Source organism: Gossypium raimondii, chromosome 10 (genome assembly GCF_025698545.1).
Source record: "Gossypium raimondii isolate GPD5lz chromosome 10, ASM2569854v1, whole genome shotgun sequence".
Classification (NCBI taxonomy): domain Eukaryota; kingdom Viridiplantae; phylum Streptophyta; class Magnoliopsida; order Malvales; family Malvaceae; genus Gossypium; species Gossypium raimondii.
In genome coordinates, this window is record NC_068574.1 from 31,715,054 (window position 1) to 31,725,215 (window position 10,162).

At 33.8% G+C, this 10,162-nt stretch overlaps 1 non-coding gene across 1 annotated transcript; it reads right to left on the reverse strand.

Moving 5' to 3' along the window:
* Positions 1–9,821: 9,821 nt before the first annotated feature.
* LOC128034208 (small nucleolar RNA R71) lies at positions 9,822–9,927 on the reverse strand. Its single transcript, XR_008190339.1, has one exon. It is a non-coding gene; the product is annotated as a small nucleolar RNA R71 (small nucleolar RNA).
* Between the last annotated feature and the right edge of the window lie 235 nt (positions 9,928–10,162).

Consider the following 10,162-nt stretch of genomic DNA (forward strand, 5'->3'; position numbering starts at 1 on the left):
AATTTTTTTAATATGCATGAAATTTTGATTTTTAACAAAAATAAGATTCTAATACAATTTTTCCACCACAATATTACAAAGTTGCTTGTAACAAAATATAACCTAGTTTTTCCAAAATAACTAATATTTACAAATGAAACACTAAAGTCACATGATGATTTTAAAATTTATATAGTATTTTTCTTGAATCAAAGCAAATAGATCTAGATTACTGGTTTTAAATGAAATGAAAATTGGTTTTAAAAAGTGATTAAGTCAAAACCTTTTTTGTGCCATCCCAATGGCTAATGTAGTTTTTAGAATTTGGTCATAACGTCTAGACCCAGTTTAAGAGATTACAAGTACTTTGTCGATATACTTTCTCTTTGACCTGTTTCGATGTTTTACTTTTTTGTTTTGGTTGCACTACTTTTTGAGTTAAGTTTTTGGATTTTTTTGCTTAAATTAGGCGATGTTTCTTATGATTTTCCTTTGGATATTTTGTCTTGCTTATTTTGAATCCCTTTTTGGTATGCTTTAAATGTTCTGATAGTCCATGTTTCATATGTTCCATGCTTTGCTTTATCTTTATAACATGTTTTAAATGTTCTTTTGTTATATAAAACATGAATCTCTTCCTTTTTGATTTTCTAATGTTTTTATATATAAAAAGGGAGAGACCATAGCTTAACATTTGCAATTTGAATTGAAAATCAATTATGTTGGAAAATCCAATTGTCCAAACATAAAAACTTGTTATTTTTCTAATAAGTTCTAAAAAGGAAAATCTGTAGAAAAAAGTGTTTTAAAGGGGAGTCACAACTTGAAAATAATTTTTATTTAGGTTGAGTTTTAAAAGGAAAATTTTCTAAGTATTGTTATAACTAAAAGGGAGATTGTTAAGTTTGATTTTCTAATGTTTTGATATAACAAATACTCTTTAAATTAAATTTGGTAAAATAAACTTTTAAGAACTATTTTCAAGTTAGTTTTTAAGCGAAAAATGAAGTTTTTCTAAATGCACCTAGTCAAGTGTGGTACCTTGACCAAAAAGGCATTGTACCTAAATTTAGTGAGCAAGATGAGTTTCAAGGGTACCACACCCCCTCAAAGGAACGACATCCAAGCCTTGTGTTATAAGGCTTCCAAAAGCCTAGGTACCACAGTTCCCTCAAGAGGTGCTGCACCTCTCCCAGTAGTTATAACATCCCAAAATATGACTTAGGTGTTTTAGGGGTATTTTAGGGATTTTAGCTTTAGAGTGTTCGAAATTTGTTGACATGGTAAATCGTAAATGTTTTCGACTATGGTTTTTAGAAAATGAAATCAATTTTTGTAAGTGAATTTTAGAGACCTTCAATTATAGAAAAAAGACTGATTTGTAACAAGGGTCAAAGTTGTGAGTGTTTATGTTGCAGATAGACCAAATTTTAAAATCAGCTTAATAATTCCCCCCACCTACAGTTTGTTTTCACGATAGCCATTCTTCTCATACCTTATTGCTGCACCTTGTTTCCCAAGCCACTCCCACTCATTTTTGTTCTTCAAATCCTAATTTCATTAATTTCTTTCATACTTATAACATTAAATCTTCATATAATTTCAAGAAAACATCCCAAAAATCTCATTCTTCTTGGATTTGCATCAAAATCTCATTTTTCTTTCATCAAAGGTAACCATTCATCTTTCTATTAGTTTTTAACATTATCTAGTCTTTAAAATTGAGTTTTTAGATATTCAATCACATGTTTTGATTAAAAGCCAAAATTTGGGTTGTTAATGGTGGATTTCGGTTTTGAGTAAAAATATGGTTTCAAGGTATTTTTCAATTAGTTTTGACATGATTGGAAGGTTTCTAAATTTACTTTGAAGTTTCGTTAAATATTTATAATTTTTTAATGATTTTTCATGAAAATAGCCATAAACATGTCAAAAATTTTGATACCATATTGAGTTAGTTTTGCGTAGTTTAAAGATTGATAATCTATCTAGGTGATTAATTAGATGAATGTAATTCGTTTTAAGGAAAAAGATTGAGTGTAGACCGAGATATGTGAATTCTAAGTTTGCTATGTCAAAGGTTTCAATTCCATGTGAACCTAGCTTAGGTTTATGCTTTTGGTTGTCTGAGTTGAATATTTAGTTGGTTGTTGATTGTACTTTTCTTGTGGTTTACTTGTTGAAGCTTCGGATTCACTAGGACCTTCTATGAGCTAAGGAAAGACTAGTTGATCTTTCGGTGTCTAGGCAAAAGTAATTGGTGAGTGTTTAGGAACTTTACTTGTAGACGCGATTCATTGCATGAATTGGGAATTTAGAAGTAGCCTAAACCCATACTCTAAATTTTGAGTGTAAGTATTTCCATACTTTTGATGTTAAATGTGATTGTGAGTTGTGAAATTGTGGACTAAAATGTGATACTAATGACATGTGCTATTTGCTTGTGATGACTGTTGAGAAAGTGTAAATATGGGTGTTTTACACATGCCTTATGATCGTGATTAAATGTGTTTATAATGCGACTATACAGAGGTAAAGTGCAGAAAAATGGTAAGTAATATGTGTGTATGATAATGAATATTTTGGCCTTGTGTGTTTATAGAACCGTTGGATATAGTTCGCATGGTATCAATTTTCCAATCGGTACCAATACCTTTTTAGTAAAATATCGATACCATTGCTACAGTATCGATACCTACTTTTTTGATTTTGGAAATTTTGCTAAATGGTCATAATGCATGTATAATTGTTAATGTTGAGCATGTTTTAATGATGACTGATGTATATTAGACTTAAAATTCGTACAAATGCTAAAAAGGAAAGATCGCTTAATAACCTGACACTTATATTGTATGTGTGATGTGTGACGGTGGTGTGACATCCTAATATTCAGGCTCAACGACTAGGCTGGGTATAGGGAGTTACATGAGGCGTGGTACTTATGGCCCAACGGTCACTGTAACATCCGGAGAGTAAGCCTTCTTAATAACCCTTCTTTGTGATTATATGTTAAATATTTTTTTATGAATGGTGATATGCGAGCTCTATATCGGGAGCTAGATATGAACAGTGATTTGGGAGCTCCTCATGACTTGCGAGCTCTATGTTTAATTAAATGTTTTGACATTATAATATTTTGAAACTGTTGGATATAATGACATGCCATAGGATTGTGAGTGCTTACTTTTGTGTTTTATGTTTTGGGCGAGAGACCTTGCGACAGGTTGGAGAGATAAGGGAATGTCGAGCTGAGCTCCACTCAATGGGATATGTTGGTGTGTTGGAGAGTGCTCAGATTTATGCTACACCTATGGAACATGTTAAGAATCTTTGAGACACAATGAGGAGTTATAAGGAGATATGCTTATCCAACAGAAAGAACATGTAAATCAAATTGTGTTTTCCGAAATATTATGTTTTACTATTTTAAGCTAACTGACAGTAAGTAACTGCGAACCAGACTTTGCGTAGGTATGGCAAACCTAGTTAGCACTTCAGTGACCTTGCCAAAGCTTTTGTTTAACATATGTTTTGTGCATGCTATGTGGTTATTCTTTCCAGTATATTCACTGACTTCACACATTCCTTCTTAACACTGGAGACGGTTAGATCGCACGGGGTGTAGCGACGAGGCGAGTGATCTAGGTGAAGCATAAAATCTGAACAGGAGGTACAAATGAACCCTGGATTTAAAGGCAATGTGTGATTCTGGTTGGGTTTAGAGATATCTTTCTATTGACTTTGTCAATTAATCTAGGACATAGTTATTTAAATGTTTTCTCATGTTTTTCTTTATATTTTTATTTGCGAACCGGTAAAACTTGGATATAGTCCAAGTTTGATTGATGTTTTCTTAATTTACAATATCATACTTAAGTAATTAATTTCTAACATAGTGTTCACCATAAGAATTACCATGAAATATTCAAAATTGACAAACCTAAATAGAGTTCACCAAATTTGCTACAAAGTGATAGGGTTGTTGAACTGTGCTAAGTACAAACCCTAGTGATTGGCGAACTGCTACCCTGAAAGCCCTAATAACTTTTGATATGCAAAATAGGAGAAACCCTATGAACCGTGTTCACAATATCTAAACACATAGGTGTAGTTCGCAGGACTTACCCCATGGGAGACTTAGAATGCTAAGTAAGGGCGCGAACCCCAATGTCAAATAGTTGAACCACTGTTTTGCAAAACTTAGGGTTCGTATGTTCTTAATTTTTTTCTACAAATATTTATGCCTTCAGGGAAAGAGTAGTTAAGTTTGTGCAAGTGATGTAGGTTCGGATGTTATTGTCGCTATGTACCAAAAAGCAAACGAAGTGAGTTTGCGAGCTTGTGTTTTCTTAAATCTAAACATGTTTTATGTTTCAAATTTTGGTGTGTTGGAGGTTAGGTTGGGTGTTAATAGAGAATCACTTAGGTGTCTAATGTGGCATTCCGTTGCACAGGTTCGACATTTAGACTGGGTATGGGGTGTTGCAGTCACATTTCAGACTAAAGGAATCGGGCCTAAGGCTTGGGTACTGACACTTAAAGCTTTGGAAAGGTATTTAGTGTTGAAATTAAAGACTCCAACAACTCAGATTGATATCTTTCAACCTCAAATGACTATTAATTGTTCAAAGCATATAAATACTACGCAAGAACACTCAGAACTCAACAAGAAACAAGCTTTACAAGTGTTAATTTTCACTCGTTCTTGATAGCGTATAAAATTTCAATAATTTCTCTTTGTTATTCTTATTTTCACTTGTACAAACTTCTGAGGTTAATTTTGATTCATTCTTTCAAGTGTTGTCTTGTTTTGTGAGAGTGCCTAATTTTTATATATATACCTTCTAGAGGTGATAATCCTTTCTTAATTTCATCTATTTTTGTGAGGATTTACTTAAGGTTTTGCGTAGAAAACCTTAAGGAAAAGTGGCCCCATTTTTCATTTTTGAAGATATAGATATTGTAAATGTCAAAACTAGTCCTTGAAAGGTTCAAATTAGTGAATTTGAGAAATTTTTAGTTATGGTAAGTTAAGGTAATGAGGTAGACAATTGGAGCCGAACCACTATAAATTCTCGTGTCTTATTTGATTGCTATCTTTGCTTTAAATTTTGTTTAAAACACCAATACACACCTCTTGGTGATTATTGAGCTTAAAAAAGAGTTTATAATGGCTATATGGTATGGGATTGACTTTCAATATGTATTAATATAATGAAGATCAATTTTGGGGTTAAATTAAAATGATGAGAAAGTACAATGACTAAGTCATCATTTTTTTCGTAAAAAAGGTCGAAATATATATTTTTGCATGAGTAATCAATAATTATGAATGATAAGTGCAAATTGTAGAAATTTAATGTATTAAGTGCTAGGAACGAAATTAGAAAAAAGATGATAAATGATAAAGGGCCATTGTGCAATTTTTCTACCAAAGAGGGCATTTTGGTCATTTATCATGAAATTTATTTTAAGAGTTCCACATTATGAGATTTAAATTTTTAGGAATAATTTTGGGCCTTTGTTTTGGATTTAAATAGAATTTTTAATAAAAGGCCACTCATTTAGTTTAATTTTAACTAACTTTGACCTTTGACCTTTGACTTTTGACCTAATTTTATAATGAAAAAAAGAGAACATTTTCTTTCTTGCTCTTTCATAGCCAAACACCCACCCAAAACCCATGAAATATTTTGTAAATGTTGATATTTTATTACTTTCAACGACATTTCCACTATTAATTTCATCTTCCTCAAGTTGGGGTTTTTGTGGTTACCGAAAGAAAGCTTGAGTTAGAGAGAGAAAGCTCCAAGAAAGGTAAGAAATCAAGTTTTTATCATGCCCAGCTAATTTTTTTGAGATTTGACATGAGAAAGCTATTAAAGCTTGTGTATTTATATTTTTGTTACTTGGTGGATGATGAGAAATGTAGGATGGTTGTTAAGAAACTTTGAGTAAATGAATAAGTATATTCAAGTGTTGAGAAAAAAAGAGAAGCCTTGCCTTTATTTTTGCCATCCAAAAGGGTAAGTACCTCAGGGTATTCCATACTTTTTCCTTAAATAAAAATGTGAATATGAGTTTAACGGTGGATTAATAAAGAGTTTGACCCCTAAGAAGAGTTTTCCTCTTTTTTTTTTTCTGCTCTTTGTCCTTCAAGGAATGTTGTCATGCACATTCCCAAAGTTAAGCTCAAAGAAATTTGTTTTGAGCTTACAACTCCATATACTATTGGACTGTAGGTTTGATATCTTTTCCCACTTCTAGATCTTAAGAATATTCATCATCTTGGCGAATTGTCAAGGTGGTGGAAGAAAATAGATGAGTATGATTGTTGCACTATTTGTCTAAATTACAAATAGGATAGATTATCGGTCTCCCTTTTTTTGATCTCGATGTAAGTTCCACCTTGGTGTTGATGATGGATGGCATATTGTGTTGGAAAAATCAATAAAGAAAACAATGAATAGTGTATAGCGAAAGTTTAATTTTTTTCTTAAAATTGAGCTTTGTGATATTTTTAGTAATAAACCTTAAAATCGATTCATTATCTATCTTTTGTGTGAGGCAGTCTAAGTCATTTGCTAGCTTTCTACCAACTATCTTTTTCACTATCCTTGAACCCCATTTTATATTGAGTGTGGGCTCAAATAACACAAACTGATTGCATAGAATGAGAACCAAAAATTTTTTTGGCCTAGTAGAAAGTGTGATCTCTTGGTGGCCATATTCATCAAATACAAAATAGTTTGTCAATTGGAGGAATACTATTAACATAATAAAGGATGAGTGTGTGGTTAATTTTATGGGGCTAGAATGTTTTACCTATATACTTGGGGATGGTTGGGATATTCTCATTTGGTTGGATGTATGGTGGGGTGAACTCCCTATGAGGACTCTTTTCCTAGGCTTTTCCATCTAGCTCAAGACAAGTGTGCCAAAGTGTGTGATTATTTGAGGAATGATTCATTTTCTCATGAGTATTGGGAGCTCTTATATTCTCATAATTTTTTAGAGTATGAAAAGAATTTCCTTAAGGATTTATTAGAGGGTGTGCCTAACATGATTTTGGTGCCTACAAAAAAAAAAGATACTATTGCTTGGAAGCATGGTGCTGCAGGATGATTTTTAGTTAAGAAACTTTCTGCTTTGATATCAAAACTTGTCGCACTAGATGGGGATAGTAAGCTAAGATTCACCTGGAAGTTATAAGTTCCTCCTACGGTGCAATGCTTTCTTTGCATGCTAATGTTGGATAGAATTCCCACTAAGGAATTCTTGATATGAAGAGGACTCCAACTTGATCATTCTTAGTGTTTATGCCCATGATGTGGACGCAAAATTGAATTGTTAGGTCATCTTCTATTTTTTAACTCACTTGTTCAACCTTAATGGTATAATATGCGATCTTGGTGGGGTTTGATTGGCTACCTACCTAAAACAATTTTTGGTTTTATTCAGGAATGCTTCAATTCTCTATAAAATGGGATAACAAAACAACTATGGTTTGGTTGTTTTATTTTATTCTCATGGTTAATATGGCTTAGTAGAAATGAAGTTACAATCAAAACTGCCTTGGAACTATTTGTTAAAAAAGATCGGGTTAACAAGAGAGGGCTCATCATTCAATTTAATTCCATGTTGGCTATTTTGTTATGCAATAATCCTTCAACTTTCCCTTAGAAACTAGATGAATCATTCAAGGTAATTGAGTAGTGTTACTCATTGATGTAACATGCCAAGGTCAGGCTTGGAAATTTTGGCCTCACAAGTAAGGGTTTGCCAGAGCTCCGGTGAACTAGGGGTTCACCGGTAGTTTGGTGAACTGGGGAGTTCGTCAAAAAGGTATCAGTGAGGAGTATGCCAAGTGTTTTGGTGAAGCAGTGTACACCAAAGTTGAGCTAAAGGGGTTCAGTAGATTTATTACAAGCGGGTTCGCCAGTGTGTTTGGCGAGCTAGGGTTTGCCAGGGTGTTTGGTGAGCCAGGGTTCGCTAGGTAAGTTATGAACTAAGGGTTTGTTTGTCAAAGGTTAAGACAGAATCAATTTAGGAAATAAAGATATAGTGCATCTAGGTATACTTTTCATGCAAGTAACACCTTTCCTAAGTCAAGTAGGGTATCCTAAGATTTCTAGGACACTTAGGTCTAATACGACACTTATTCCATGAGAATTACCTTGTCGAATATTCCATCGCCAAGTCTTTGTTCTGAACCAAGTTCGTGGCACCCAAAGCAAGTCTCTATCCTACTAGGTTTGATTGTCAAGAAATCTAGGTTCACTTGTATATGTCATAACTCTTGAAAAGAGTTATAATTCATACTTTTAGACTTAATTAGTTGCTTCTACTTAATTAAAATTAGCTTAATTTTAGGTAATTGCATGATCATTTCTAGTCAATTGAGCAGTGCATCTAAGAACTTAAGATGGTGATTACTTTATTGCATCTTTACTTTTAATTGCTTGTGGAAAGGTCTTGTTATGGTTGAATGGCAGGTTTAAAACAGAAGGATAACAGAAGATGGTGGTTTGTCGAGGCATTATGAGAGGTTGACATGGCATTTCTAGTGAAAAAAAATGACAAACACCTAGCTAGCAATGAGAGCACTCAGCATTTGGTCCCCTATATGAACGTGTAATGGAAAATACTTGTGTAAAATTTAGACATAGAGCCTAACCTTATATGATTTAGAGGGTTGAGCTTTAGTAGTAGTTGTTAATCCCTAGCCTATAGACATATAGTGTCTTAAGGATGAGTAACCCTAGGTCTTGCTTTCAACAGAAGGAAACCACATTAGTACCCAATCAAACAGTAAGTTCACCATAGTTTTGCCACAACATTCTTCACCGGTTAGAACAGATCCCTTAGTACTCCCAGCCTTCACGACCAATATTCCAACCTTGCTAAAGTCCTTAGTACTCTTGTTTGATTTGTTTCAATGGTAAACTCTGCTAGTGTACTTCATTACTCTCACTTTTAATGTGTTAATCCCATTTTAATTTCAATAAACATCATTCAATACATTTATCTTTTTTGTTCAATTGTGATAACTTAGACAAAGAGTACTCATCCAATCCTTGTGGGAACGATACTCACTTATCACTTTATTACTTGATTCGACGTGTACACTTGCACAATTCACAGATCATATTCACACGTGACAAGTTTTTAGCGTCGTTGCCGGGGATTGGCGATTGGTAACTTCAATATTTTTTATTGTAATTGTTATAGTTTTAGTTGCTAATTTTTTTATTTCGTGATCTCAACAGGTCTATTACTAGCTGTATGCATAGAGGCACTCCTACTGAAGGACTCTATCCTTTAGATCCAAAAATTGAAAGGACCTTGCTAAGAAAGAGAAGAGAACAAAGAGCAATGAATCAAGACGGTAGCAATCCACCTGCTATGAATGAGCAACTTAATCTGATAGCTTTGAATTTTAATCCTCCTGTTGTTCAAATGTTTGATGATCTGGATAAGCCAATTCGAGAGCATGTAGTGCCTATCTTAGACAACCTGAATCCTGGAATAGTCATGCCACAATTTCAAGCTCCCTATTTTGAACTGAAACCTGTAATGTTTCAGATGCTTCAATCAATTGACTAGTTTGGTGGTTTGCCAACTGACGATCCCAGATTGCACTTGATACTTTTTTTGGAGGTCTGTGATTCTTTCAGACAACAAGGTGTCCCTGAAGATGCCTTAAAACTCAAACTGTTTCCATATTCTTTAAGAGATCATGCTAGAAAATGGCTCAATTTTTTACCATCTAGAATAGTAGAATCATGGAATGATCTCTGCCAAAGACTTCTGCTGCGACATAACCACCCAATATGAATGCCAAACTGAGAAATAACATAACATCCTTTAAGCAACTAGAGGATGAAACACTGTATGAAGCATGGGAAAGGTTCAAAGATTTGCTTAGAAAATGTCCTATGCATGTATTTCAGCATTGGACCCAAATGGAGATGTTCTACAATGGTTTGAATGCACAGACACGGATGGTGGTTGATGCTTCAGCTAATGGAACTTTGTTGGATAAGTCTTATAATGAAGCCTAAGAGATTTTGGAGAGAATCACCAATAATTAGTATCAATACCCCATAAAAAGAGCTGGAACTAGTAGGAGAGTGGCTGGATTATTCAAACTTTATACTATTACCTCGCTTACTGCTCAGGT